This window comes from Pseudophryne corroboree (genome assembly GCF_028390025.1).
Source record: "Pseudophryne corroboree isolate aPseCor3 chromosome 2 unlocalized genomic scaffold, aPseCor3.hap2 SUPER_2_unloc_2, whole genome shotgun sequence".
Classification (NCBI taxonomy): domain Eukaryota; kingdom Metazoa; phylum Chordata; class Amphibia; order Anura; family Myobatrachidae; genus Pseudophryne; species Pseudophryne corroboree.
In genome coordinates this window covers 30,399-44,697 of record NW_026967489.1, presented here as the reverse complement: position 1 = coordinate 44,697, position 14,299 = coordinate 30,399, and the positions used below count along the sequence as shown (strand labels likewise).

The window sequence follows — 14,299 nt, the reverse complement described above, 5'->3', positions numbered from 1 at the left end:
AAAATATAAAGAATATATGATAAATACCTACTTTGTGTTATCGGAGTCATTTTTATAGCCGAAACTCTGAAATATACCGGTCTATGACAGGTGAGGCAGTGCCCCCCACCCCCACCCCCACCCCACCCCGCCCCGCTCCCAGGAAACCTCTCCTTGTGTAACGAGGCCTCCAGCCATTCCACTATAAGAACGTTTTCCTAGTAGGGAGAAAGCGTTGGGGCTGAGGGCTGAATCTGCGTGCGGACAATACAGCTGATGTAATTAGCAGAAGTTTCCGAACACCTTGTGCTACTAGAGCGCCGTCAGCTCCCAGATATCGCCTAACCGGAAGTTACAGGTAAACAATGAACTGGATGACGGTATTGCTGAACAGGCACTAATCCAGGTGACAGCTGCACCTGCGGCATGAAAGATCTTCCGTCGTCCCCATAACGTATATATATCCTGTCACATATTGCCACAAAATGGAGGTTATCAGCGCTCCCCAGTCGCTCTCTATCTTACCTAAATTGCAAGGCTGGACGCGATCCCTCATCTGTGCGCTCCCCTGATGTCCTGTGCTGCCGGCCGCGGCACTTGGGCCTCCATGGCTGCACCTCTCTGCCAAGCGGCCATAGTGGTTATCCATGGTCGCACCACGCCAAGGTTCCCGCCGCTTAGTTCCATGGACAGTGCCATGACAGAGACTGTTTGAATACCACCGCGGCATCAGTGTCTCTGCTGGTCCCACCAGCATCCTGAGAACTTGCTATGCTGATTCCCCACTCCTCAGCATCCAGAGAACTTGCTGTGCCGATTCCCTACTCCTCAGCATCCGGAGAACTTGCTGTGCTGATTCCCCACTCCTCAGCATCCAGAGAACTTGCTGTGCTGATTCCCCACTCCTCAGCATCCAGAGAACTTGCTGTGACGATTCCCTACTCCTCAGCATCCTGAGAACTTGCTATGCTGATTCCCCACTCCTCAGCATCCGGAGAACTTGCTGTGCTGATTCCCCACTCCTCAGCATCCAGAGAACTTGCTGTGACGATTCCCTACTCCTCAGCATCCTGAGAACTTGCTATGCTGATTCCCCACTCCTCAGCATCCAGAGAACTTGCTGTGCTGATTCCCCACTCCTCAGCATCCGGAGAACTTGCTGTGCCGATTCTCCACTCCTCAGCATCCAGAGAACTTGCTGTGCCGATTCCCCACTCCTCAGCATCCAGAGAACTTGCTGTGCCGATTCCCTACTCCTCAGCATCCGGAGAACTTGCTGTGCTGATTCCCTACTCCTCAGCATCCGGAGAACTTGCTGTGCCAATTCCCCACTCCTCAGCATCCAGAGAACTTGCTGTGCCAATAACCCACTCCTCAGCATCCAGAGAACTTGCTGTGCCGATTCCCCACTCCTCAGCATCCGGAGAACTTGCTGTGCCGATTCCACACTCCTCAGCATCCAGAGAACTTGCTGTGCTGATTCCCCACTCCTCAGCATCCGGAGAACTTGCTGTGCCAATTCCCCACTCCTCAGCATCCAGAGAACTTGCTGTGCTGATTCCCCACTCCTCAGCATCCGGAGAACTTGCTGTGCTGATTCCCCACTCCTCAGCATCCGGAGAACTTGCTGTGACGATTCCCCACTCCTCAGCATCCGGAGAACTTGCTGTGACGATTCCCCACTCCTCAGCATCCAGAGAACTTGCTGTGCCGATTCCCCACTCCTCAGCATCCTGAGAACTTGCTGTGCCGATTCCCCACTCCTCAGCATCCGGAGAACTTGCTGTGCCGATTCCCCACTCCTCAGCATCCAGAGAACTTGTTGTGCTGATTCCCCACTCCTCAGCATCCAGAGAACTTGCTGTGCTGATTCCCCACTCCTCAGCATCCGGAGAACTTGCTGTGCCGATTCCCCACTCCTCAGCACCAAGAGAACTTGCTGTGCCGATTCCCCACTCCTCAGCATCCGGAGAACTTGCTGTGCTGATTCCCCACTCCTCAGCATCCGGAGAACTTGCTGTGACGATTCCCCACTCCTCAGCATCCAGAGAACTTGCTGTGCTGATTCCCCACTCAGCATCCAGAGAACTTGCTGTGCCGATTCCCCACTCCTCAGCATCCGGAGAACTTGCTGTGCTGATTCCCCACTCAGCATCCAGAGAACTTGCTGTGACGATTCCCCACTCCTCAGCATCCAGAGAACTTGCTGTGCTGATTCCCCACTCAGCATCCAGAGAACTTGCTGTGACGATTCCCCACTCCTCAGCATCCAGGAGAACTTGCTGTGCCGATTCCCCACTCCTCAGCATCCAGAGAACTTGCTGTGCCGATTCCCCACTCCTCAGCACCCAGAGAACTTGCTGTGGCGATTCCCCACTCCTCAGCATCCGGAGAACTTGCTGTGACGATTCCCCACTCCTCAGCATCCGGAGAACTTGCTGTGACGATTCCACACTCCTCAGCATCCTGAGAACTTGCTGTGCCGATTCCCCACTCAGCATCCGGAGAACTTGCTGTGCCGATTCCCCACTCCTCAGCATCCGGAGAACTTGCTGTGCTGATTCCCCACTCCTCAGCATCCGGAGAACTTGCTGTGACGATTCCCCACTCCTCAGCATCCGGAGAACTTGCTGTGCTGATTCCCCACTCCTCAGCATCCGGAGAACTTGCTGTGCCGATTCCCCACTCCTCAGCATCCAGAGAACTTGCTGTGCCGATTCCCCACTCCTCAGCATCCAGAGAACTTGCTGTGACGATTCCCCACTCCTCAGCATCCGGAGAACTTGCTGTGCTGATTCCCCACTCCTCAGCATCCGGAGAACTTGCTGTGCCGATTCCCCACTCAGCATCCAGAGAACTTGCTGTGCAGATTCCCCACTCCTCAGCACCCAGAGAACTTGCTGTGCTGATTCCCCACTCAGCATCCAGAGAACTTGCTGTGCCAATTCCCCACTCCTCAGCACCCAGAGAACTTGCTGTGCCGATTCCCCACTCAGCATCCGGAGAACTTGCTGTGCCGATTCCCCACTCCTCAGCATCCAGAGAACTTGCTGTGCTGATTCCCCACTCAGCATCCGGAGAACTTGCTGTGCCGATTCCCCACTCCTCAGCACCCAGAGAACTTGCTGTGCCGATTCCCCACTCCTCAGCATCCAGAGAACTTGCTGTGCCGATTCCCTACTCCTCAGCACCCAGAGAACTTGCTGTGCCGATTCCCCACTCCTCAGCATCCGGAGAACTTGCTGTGCTGATTCCCTACTCCTCAGCATCCGGAGAACTTGCTGTGCCGATTCCCCACTCCTCAGCATCCGGAGAACTTGCTGTGCCGATTCCCCACTCCTCAGCATCCGGAGAACTTGCTGTGCCGATTCCCTACTCCTCAGCACCCAGAGAACTTGCTGTGCCGATTCCCCACTCCTCAGCACCCAGAGAACTTGCTGTGCCGATTCCCCACTCCTCAGCATCCGGAGAACTTGCTGTGCCGATTCCCCACTCCTCAGCATCCGGAGAACTTGCTGTGCTGATTCACTACTCATCAGCATCCAGAAAGCTTGCTGTACTATTCAGCGCACTTCAGCATTTGGAAACCCTGCTGCTGCTTTTTCACCACTCCTCAGCATCCAGAGAACTTGCTGTGCTGATTCACCACTCCCCAGCATCCAGAGAACTGGCTGTGCTGATTCACTACTCCTTAGTATCTGGAAACCAGCAGTGCTGGCACAGCATCTCTCAGCATCCAGGAAACACACTGCACTGACAAAGTATCGTCCATCATTTGGAAAACCTGTATTGCTGACTCCATCAGCATTCTCTGCAAGCTTCTCCGCTGGTTCTGTCCAACATCTGGAGAACCTGTTGTGCTGGTTCCGCCCAGCCCTCTGCCAACTACCTCGCTGGATCCGTCCAGCATTTGGTAACACGGCCTTGCTGGTTCTGTCCAGCATTCCTCTTCTCTGCATTGCTGACTCCTCCCAGCATTCTAACACTCACCAGTCTTCACAAGACTCTCAGCCTTGGTGACAACCCAGCTACCTATTGCACTGGTGGCTCACACCACCAGTGTTCCAGTTCCTCATAGCTGGTCACCTTCAACCCAGAGCCTATCTGCCAACCTGCCATGTATGTATGAGTAGATCATTTATTAAGCCTGCCCAGTTCTGTCCACATCACTCAAGACCAGACCTAATGCGGGATGTATTAAAATACATCGCCGCCTACCGCAGCAATGTTAATCGCATATGTACTAACATATGCGATTAACATTGCAATGCAATGACGGAAGCCCCCCGCGATACCTGTGAGAAGGTGTGCGGGGGCTCTCCATCACCTCCCAGGCCGGGAGGCAGGCAGCAGTCAGTCCCGGGCACCCCAAGTGTCCAGTTCTAGTCCGGGTTCACAAACAGCCGTGACAGTAAGCACTGACCAAATGGATCCGGGTAGCGGTACTGGGTTAAGTGCAGACCTGCTTCAAGCAATAGCAGCTCATCTGGAAGGTCTTCAGTTAGTACATCGACAGATGGTTAAAGGCTTACAGGATCTCTCAGCCCGACAAGATGGGTTCCAGGCATCCATGGCTACTTCTGTTACTCCATCTACAGTTTATGATCTGCCACAGAATCCTTCTGGGGTAACTAAGACCCTTCGTCTCCCCAATACCAGAAGAATTTGATGGGAACTCAAATTTATGTAGGAAGTTCCTGAATCTCTGTGATGTGCACTTTACTCTCCAGCCTGAGAACTTTCCTACCTCCAAATCCAAAGTGGCCTTCATAGTGTCCCTGTTATCTGGGAAAGCCCTTGGGTGGGTATATCTACTTTTGGGAAAGGTCTGACTCCATCTACAGCAATTACTCCAAGTTCCTGGAGTCATTCCGGGGAATCTTCAACAAACCTGATCGCCCTAGTTCCACCTCCATTGAGATCATGAGGGTCTGTCAAGGTTCCAGGTCCGTTTGTCAATACATCGTAGAGTTCCAGACCCTAGCTTCTGACCTCCAGTGGAACAAAGAAGCTCTTAATGCAGCTTTCTGGCAGGGCCTCTCCGAAAAATTCAAAGACGAGTTGGTGTCTCATGACTTGCCGGCTACTCTCAAGGACATTATGTCACTATGCAATAAAATAGATATCTGCATCCGAGAGAGGTGTCATGAGAAGTCAAGCCTTGAACGGTCTAGGCCGCGTCCTGCACCTTGCCCCTGTTCTCCAGCCATGGACGTTGGACCCATGCAGGTGAATTGTTCCAAGCTCTCTGCCAAGGATAGGCAACACCGCCAACAATTGTATGTACTGTGGTTTAGGGCGGTCATTTTGTAAGCACCTGTTCCAAGCATCCGGGAAACGGATGGTCCTAGTTTCGGGAAGGAGTGCCGAAGCTAGGAACCTAAATAATCTCTCCAAGCAAAAATAATTCTGTTATCCCTGTGTCCCTGCAGGTCCCCACCAGCCTCAAAGCCATTCCAGCCCTTTTGGATTACGGTGCAGCAGGGAACTTTATTTCAGCAGATCTGGTGTCCCAATACCACATTCCTGTTAGGAAGCTACCTCAAGCTATCACTCTCATAGCTGTAGATGGGAGTGGTAACCCTCATGGGACTATCACCCAAGAGACATGTTCTTTGACTCTCTTTGTAGGAGTCGAACTCTGAAGTCCTTCTTTCTTTGTCATATCCAAGTCTTTACAGCCAATCGTCCTCGGTCTTCCATGGCTCAAGCAGCATAATCTGCAAGCAGATTGGATCACTATGCAAATTCTTTTTTGCGGGCCTGCATGTCATTCCCAGTGCCTGAAAAAGGTCATTCCTGTCCGGAAAACTGAAGTTCCCATTCCAGAAACGCTACCAGAGCCATACCATGCTTTTGCAAACGTCTTCAGCAAAGGTGGGGCAGATAATCTACCTCCACATCTGGAATGGGATTGACCCATTGACCTCCTACCAGGCAGATCACCCCCCAGAGAAAGAACCTACCCTCTTTCTATTCCTGAAACAGCTGCGATGTCCGACGATATTAAGGAGAATCTTGAGAGATACTTTATACGACCTTCATCTTCTCCTGCTGGCGAGGGTTTCTTTGTCAAGAAAAAGGATTCGGGTCTCCGTCCGTGCATAGACTACAGAGGGTCAAATGACATCACGATCAAGAATCGTTACCCACTACCCCTAATTACAGAACTCTTCGACCGGGTCAAGGGAGCAACCATTTTTTCTAAGTTGGACTTAAGGGGTGCATACGCATCTGAACAGGCGACAAATAGAAAATTGCTTTTAATACTCGGGACGGACACTACGAATATTTGGTAATGCCATTTGCACTCAGTAATGCACCTGCTGTGTTCCTACATTTCAGAATATCAATGAGATATTCCGAGATCTACTGTACCAATCTGTCGTGGTTTATCGCGACGACATCTTAATATTCTCCCGAGATTTGCAGTCTAATCGACAGCAAGTTCAAGAGGTCCTCCGTCGCCTGAGAAGTCATCAACTCTTCTGCAAGCTTGAGAAATGCATTTTTAAAGTCCCTTCTACAGCATTCTTGGGATATATAATTTCCGGCTCCAGTCTACGGATAGACCCTGAAAAATGCAAAGCTATTTTAACTTGGAATGAACCCACATCCTTTAAGTCTACTCAACGCTTTCTGAGGTTCGTGAACTACTACTACCAGAAATGCAAAGCCCAATTCTTAATCCTACCGTATTCGCTTCAACTAAAGCAAATCCTAGCCCTCCTTCGGGAAAGTTCTTTGTTGCTCCCAATCTCTGAAAGCACGTTCTTCAATGGGCTCATTCGTCTCTTTTTTTCTGGTCATGTAGGAGTAAAGAAAACTTTGGAATTCCTAAGCAGCATTTGTAGCATCTTGTGTTAAATGCGCTCAGCACAAATCCCCATGTCAGATTTCTGCAGGTTCGCTCCCATCTTTTGTCCATTCCAGTTTGTCCATAGACTCATATCAATGGACTTCATCACGGATCTACCTGCTTCCCAAGAAAAAACTACTATCTGGGTCATCGTGGATCGATTCCCCAAAATGGTGCCCTTCGTACCCCTGTCGGGTCTTCCTTCTGCTCCTCAATTTGCCAAGTTGTTCATTTCCGAAGTCTTTGGCCTACATGGTCTTCCTAAAGAGGGGTCCAATTCGTAGCAAAATTTTGGAAGTCTCTTTGTTCTTCATTACAAGTCAAACTGAAGTTTTCTACAGCCTACCACCCTCAAAGTAATGGTCAAACAGAGTGAGTCAAATCAAGATTTAGAGACTTTTCTTCATTTGACCCTGTCTTCATTCCAAGACATCTGGGTGGATCTTCTTCCTTGGGCTGAATTGTCGCATAACAACACTTATCACTCCTCTTCAGGAACCACGCCATTCTTTACAGTCTATGGGCAGCATCCACGCATCCCTGAGTTCCATGCTGTTACACCACTGGATGTGCCAGCAACACAGAAAACGCTCAAAGACTATCGTTATTTGGAAAAAGGTTAATTCTGCTCTAAAGAAGTCTTCTATGTGTTACAAATTTTTTAAGGACCATAGAAGGAAAGCTGTTCCTCTTCTTCAAGCTGGCGACAAAGTGTGGCTGTCTACATGTAATCTTCACCTCAGAGTACCTTCTATGAAATTTGCTCCTTGATACATTGGAACATTCGTTATACAAAAGGTAATTAATCCTGTCACCTATCAGCTGAAGTATCCTTCATACCTTCGTATTCCAAACTCCTTTCGCGTCTCCCTGCTCAAGCCATTGATCCTCAATCAATTTCAGTCAATTCTTCCTTCTGGTCCAAGAGTTCCCACTCAACGTGGAGTGGAATTTGAAATTGAGAAGATCCTTGACTCCCGACTCCGCTATGGGAGATTACAGTATCTGATTGATTGGGGGGGATATGGACCTGAAGATAGATCTTGGATCTTCATTGAGTACATGCATGCGCCTCTTCCGGTAAGATTCCATTTCAGATTTCCTCAAAAACCAAAAAGGCGTCCAGAGGCCGCTCCTAAAAAGGGGTGAAGTCTGGGTGTGACCCCTCATCTGTGTGCTCTCCTGATGTTGTGTGCTGCCGGCCGCTGCGCTTGGGCTTCCATGGCTGCACCTCTCTGCCAAGCGTCCATATCGGTTATCCATGCCCGCACCACGTCATGGTTCCTGCCACTTAGTTCCATGGACAGCACCATGGCAGTCTCCAGTCAGCTGATCTTCCTGGAGCCAATCTGGATTCACTTCCACATCATGTGAGCCGCCCATCCAGTCAGCTGCAAGCACAGGGTATAAATTCCAAGTCCCAGCACTGGCAAGCGGTCAGTGCTGTGTTGCCCTTCAGTCTGTGTAGAACTCCAGAACTTCCAGCTGTATTGACTCAGTTGTAATTCCACCTCAGTACTAATTGACTCCCTGGCTGGTCTTAAGGAGCCATACTGCTACTAACACCACAGCATGTCCAGGTGCACTGAAGTGCTATTCCAGTGCATCCAGAAACTGAATACCACTCAGTGTCTCTGCTGGACCACCAGCATCCAGAAAACCTGCTGTACTATTCAGCGCTCTTCAGCATTCGGAAAACCTGCTGCTGCTGTTTCCCTACTCCTCAGCATCTGGAAACCAGCAGTGCTGGCACAACATTTCTCAGCATCCGGGAAACCCACAGCGCTGTCACAGTATCGTCCAGCATTTGGTAACCTGGCCTTGCTGGTTCTGTCCAGCATTCCACTTCCCTGCATTGCTGACTCCTCCCAGCATTATGACACTCACCAGTCTTCACAAGACTCTCAGCCTTGGTGACAACCAAGCTACCTATTGCACTGATGGCTCACACCACCAGTGTTCCAGTTTCCCATAGCTGGTCACCTTCAACCCAGAGCCTATCTGCCAACCTGCCATATCTGTATGAGAAGATCATTTATTAAGCCTGCCCAGTTCTGTCCACATCGCTCAACACCAGACTCAGTGTCCAGTTGTAGTCCGGGTTCACAAACAAATACATATTCACAAATAATTCTACATAGAACGCTGCAGGGACTAATCGATGGATAGCTCAAGTGTTTGTAATAGCTTATTGTGGTCAGAGATGAGGGTGGTACATACTGTCTATTATTTTAAAAAATGCGTAACTGAATAAAACATTGCGCTCATTACTTCTCCCAGCTTCATCAGTCCTGATTCTCCAAATTCAGCTAAGATTCATTTTCTGGCTCCGCTGACCCAATAGAGCTCAGTGCCGATCTTGGCTTCTGGGAAGGTGCAGTAGTGTTAGGCCATGGCGCTATGTGGGAGTGTGGGGTCAGCTTGCTACAGTATAGTGAAGCCCATCACCAGATTGGTCTGTGCGGGGATGGTGCCATCATGTGCTGGTGCATAACAGTAGCCCGAGTGCTTGGCATCTCTTCTACACAAAGGCTTATTCTCTTGGTGCTCCTCGTCTTCCTCATCTATACAGACATCACATGTCAGGGGAGATGTTTCAGGCTTTGCAGATTGATAAAGTGAGGAAGATGCCAAATAGAACCAATTAACTTCTATCTCTCATTTATCTTGAACAGTCTATGACATGACAGGTACAAACTGATTGGTTACTTTGGGCAACTGCTCCACTTTATGTCCCTCCAACGCCTGATATACTTCCCCATAATATTTCGGAATAGCTGGACTGTCCCACTAGAATTGGAACGGCTGGGAGATATGCTGTACCAATACAGGAGCAGTAGCCGATATATACGGATTTGAACGCTCCTGCAATGCCCATTATAATGAGGTTGCATCTTATTTACTGTTCAATATTTGTCGGGACCACCTCCCGATTCCAGGGAAGTCAGTACACACTCAGGGGTCTATTTACTGGATGGAGATAAAAGTACCAGCCAATCAGCTCCTAACTGATATGTCACCGGCTGTGTTTGAAAAATGACAGTTAGGAGCTGATTGGCTGGTACTTTATCTCCAGCGACTTTGTCTCCATCTAAGGCTTAGTAAATAGACTCCTCAACTACAGTACAGTGTGTAAGCGGGTCACAGGGGGCTGGCAGCAGATCAAACATGGGGCACACCGCTCTGCTGATTGGGAGCGTTAACCCCATCAGCAGAGTGATCGAATATGTGTGTACCCAGCAGGAAGTCCACTGCCATCCAGGGTCACATCCACAGGAGGTCCACTGCCTACCAGAGCCAAAGACCTCCTGTGGCTGTGCCTCTGGTTGGCAGGGGACCTCCTGTGGCTCTGGTTGGCAGAGGACCTCCTGTGGCTGTGCCTCTGGTTGGCAGTGGACCTCCTGTGGCTTCAGTTGGCTGTGGACCTCCTGTGGTTGTGCCTCTGGTTGGCAGTGGACCTCCTGTGGCTGTGGACCTCCTGTGGCTGTGCCTCTGGTTGGCAGTGGACCTCCTGTGGCTGTGCCTCTGGTTGGCAGTGGACCTCCTGTGGCTTTGCCTCTGGTTGGCAGTGGACCTCCTGTGGCTGTGCCTCTTGTTGGCAGTGGACCTCCTGTGGCTTCAGTTGGCTGTGGACTTCCTGTGGTTGTGGCTCTGGTTGGCAGTGGACCTCCTGTGGCTTTGGTAATCTATGGACCTCCTATGGTTGTGGCTCTGTGGTTGTGGCTCTGGTTGGCAGTGGACCTCCTGTGGCTTTGGTAATCTATGGACCTCCTATGGCAGGGGACCTCCTGTGGCTCTGGTTGGCAGGGGACCTCCTGTGGCTGTGCCTCTGGTTGGCAGGGGACCTCCTGTGCCTCTGGTTGGCAGGGGACCTCCTGTGCCTCTGGTTGGCAGGGGACCTCCTGTGGTTGTGGTTCTGGTTGGCAGGGGACCTCCTGTGGCCGTGGCTCTGGTTAGCAGTGGACCTCATGTGGCTGTGGCTCTGGTTGGCAATGGACCTCCTGTGGCTTCGGTTGGCTGTGGACCTCCTGTGGTTGTGCCTCTGGTTGGCAGTGGACCTCCTGTGGCTGTGGACCTCCTGTGGCTGTGCCTCTGGTTGGCAGTGGACCTCCTGTGGCTTTGCCTCTGGTTGGCAGTGGACCTCCTGTGGCTGTGCCTCTTGTTGGCAGTGGACCTCCTGTGGCTTCGGTTGGCTGTGGACTTCCTGTGGTTGTGGCTCTGGTTGGCAGTGGACCTCCTGTGGCTTTGGTAATCTATGGACCTCCTATGGTTGTGGCTCTGGTTGGCAGGGGACCTCCTGTGGCTCTGGTTGGCAGGGGACCTCCTGTGGCTGTGCCTCTGGTTGGCAAGGGACCTCCTGTGCCTCTGGTTGGCAGGGGACCTCCTGTGCCTCTGGTTGGCAGGGGACCTCCTGTGGTTGTGGTTCTGGTTGGCAGGGGACCTCCTGTGGCCGTGGCTCTGGTTAGCAGTGGACCTCCTGTGGCCGTGACTCTGGTTAGCAGTGGACCTCATGTGGCTGTGGCTCTGGTTGGCAATGGACCTCCTGTGGCTTCGGTTGGCTGTGGACTTCCTGTGGTTGTGGATCTGGTTGGCAGTGGACCTCCTGTGGCTTTGGCTGATTGTGGACCTTCTGTGGCTCTTTTTGGCAGAGGATCTCCTGTGTCTTTGGCTCTGGTTGGCAGTGGACCTCCTGTGGCTTCGGTTGGCAGTGGACCTCCTGTGGCTGTGCCTCTGGTTGGCAGGGGACCTCCTGTGGCTGTGCCTCTGGTTGGCAGGGGACCTCCTGTGGCTGTGCCTCTGGTTGGCAGGGGACCTCCTGTGCCTATGGTTAGCAGGGGACCTCCTGTGCCTCTGGTTGGCAGCCGACCTCCTGTGCCTCTGGTTGGCAGGGGACCTCCTGTGGCCGTGGCTCTGGTTGGCAGGGGACCTCCTGTGGCCGTGGCTCTGGTTAGCAGTGGGCCTCATGTGGCTGTGGCTCTGGTTGGCAGTGGATCTCCTGTGGCTGTGGCTCTGGTTGGCAGTGGATCTGGTTGGCAGTGGACCTCCTGTGGCTTTGGCTGATTGTGGACCTTCTATGGCTCTGTTTGGCAGGGGATCTCCTGTGTCTTTGGCTCTGGTTGGCAGTGGACCTCCTGTGATGGACATGAACCAGTCACTCTTTTCAATGGTAGTCACAAGTCTCCTGCTTCTCCTGTCCCTAGCCCTCTGTGAGCCACGTACACATTGTAGTAAAATAGCTCAGTGTGTACGGGCTTCTTGGCCGGACAAATATTATACAGCACATAAGATGCGACCTCCCTATCACAGGCATTGCAGCAGTGTTCATCCATTTATCCACTAATTCTCCATTAATGGTGCAGCATATCTCCCAGCCATCCCGCTATTCAGGGACTGTCCCGGTGTCCCACCAACAGGCCACAGTGTCCCGCGGGCGGTCGGGCGACTGTGCAGCGGAGCCAGTGAAGGCGGGGAATGGATACTGCGTGCATTCGCACATCGTCCTTTTCCTGCACAGTGGAGGCTGGGGACAGCCCAGCAGCTGTAGGAGCATTATGCAAAAAGAAGGTGGGGTGGGTGTCATGTGGGCACGCCTAAGAAACAGCATCACTCAGGGGGCGTGGACTATGGGATGGGAGCCACTCCCCCTGCAATTCTGAAGTGTTGGGAGCAGCAGAGACACCTATCCCCTGATATCGGGATGTATGTACCAGGTCAGCAATTAGGGCGTGGCCAGGGAGATAAACAGTAGGAGGGGACCTGCCGCTCCAAGGTCTGTACTGTGGGTCCAGTACTCAGCTGCTGGAAGCTGTCTACCCCCGAGTTTCCCTAGGCACCCCTAGCAGTGCATGTTTTCCAAATCTGCTGGAAGCTGTCTACCCCAGTGTTTCCCAACTCCAGTCCTCAGGCATCCCTAGCAGTGCATGTTTTCCAAATCTGCTGGAAGCTGTCTACCCCAGTGTTTCCCTAGGCACCCCTAGCAGTGCATGTTTTCCAAATCTGCTGGAAGCTGTCTACCCCAGTGTTTCCCTAGGCACCCCTAGCAGTGCATGTTTTCCAAATCTGCTGGAAGCTGTCTACCCCAGTGTTTCCCAACTCCAGTCCCCAGGCACCCCTAGCAGTGCATGTTTTCCAGATCTGCTGGAAGCTGTCTACCCCAGTGTTTCCCTAGGCACCCCTAGCAGTGCATGTTTTCCAAATCTGCTGGAAGCTGTCTACCCCAGTGTTTCCCTAGGCACCCCTAGCAGTGCATGTTTTCCAAATCTGCTGGAAGCTGTCTACCCCAGTGTTTCCCTAGGCACCCCTAGCAGTGCAAGTTTTCCAAATCTGCTGGAAGCTGTCTACCCCAGTGTTTCCCAACTCCAGTCCTCAGGCACCCCTAACAGTGCATGTTTTCCAGATCTGCTGGAAGCTGTCTACCCCAGTGTTTCCCTAGGCACCCCTAGCAGTGCATGTTTTCCAAATCTGCTGGAAGCTGTCTACCCCAGTGTTTCCCTAGGCACCCCTAGCAGTGCAAGTTTTCCAAATCTGCTGGAAGCTGTCTACCCCAGTGTTTCCCAACTCCAGTCCTCAGGCACCCCTAACAGTGCATGTTTTCCAGATCTGCTGGAAGCTGTCTATCCCAGTGTTTCCCTAGTCAGCCCTAGCAGTGCATGTTTTCTAGATCTTCACAGTATAACAATTGAAATAATTATCATCTCCTGTGCCAGGCAGCTATGAATACACATTGGTGGTCATTCCGAGTTGTTCGCTCGCTGCTATTTTTAGCAGAATTGCTAATAGGCTAAAATCCGTCAGTTCTGCGCATGCGTATGCACAGCAGGGCTCACACGCTAAGCAATTTTACACAAAACTATACTATTTTACTCACGGGCGAACAAAGATTTTCAATCGCTCTGCTGATCATAGTCTAATTGACAGGAAGTGGGTGTTTCTGGGCGGAAACTGGCCGTTTTCCGGGAGTGTGCTAAAAAACGCAGGCGTGCCAGGGAAATACGCGGGAGTGTCTGGAGAAACGGGGGAGTGGCTGGCTGAACGCAGGGCGTGTTTGTGACGTATTTTTAAAACCAGCACCGGGCTCCACTAGCTGGACAGATAATGCCACAGCCTGGGGTCACTTTTATACAGTGCCCTGCGGCCGTGGCATCAAATATCCAACTAGTCACCCCTGGGCGGGGTACCCTGGGGGAGTGGGGACCTCTTCAATCAAGGGGTCCCCCCCCAGCCACCCAAGGGCCAGGGGTGAAGCCCGAGGCTGTCCCCCCCCATCCAATGGGCTGCGGATGGGGGGCTGATAGCCTTTTTGGAAAAATGTAAGATATTGTTTTTAGTAGCAGTACTACAAGTCCCAGCAAGCCTCCCCCGCATGCTGGTACTCGGAGAACCACAAGTACCAGCATGCGGCGGAAAAACGTGCTCGCTGGTACCTGTAGTACTACTACTAAAAAAATACCCAAAAAAAGA

At 51.8% G+C, this 14,299-nt stretch overlaps 1 protein-coding gene across 1 annotated transcript in view; it reads left to right on the top strand.

Annotated features, from left to right (window-relative positions):
* Positions 1 to 14,299, top strand: part of LOC134983044 (high affinity cGMP-specific 3',5'-cyclic phosphodiesterase 9A-like) — a gene marked incomplete at its 3' end in the record, with an annotated part of 122,392 nt that overhangs the window by 95,620 nt on the left and 12,473 nt on the right. The window lies entirely within an intron of this gene.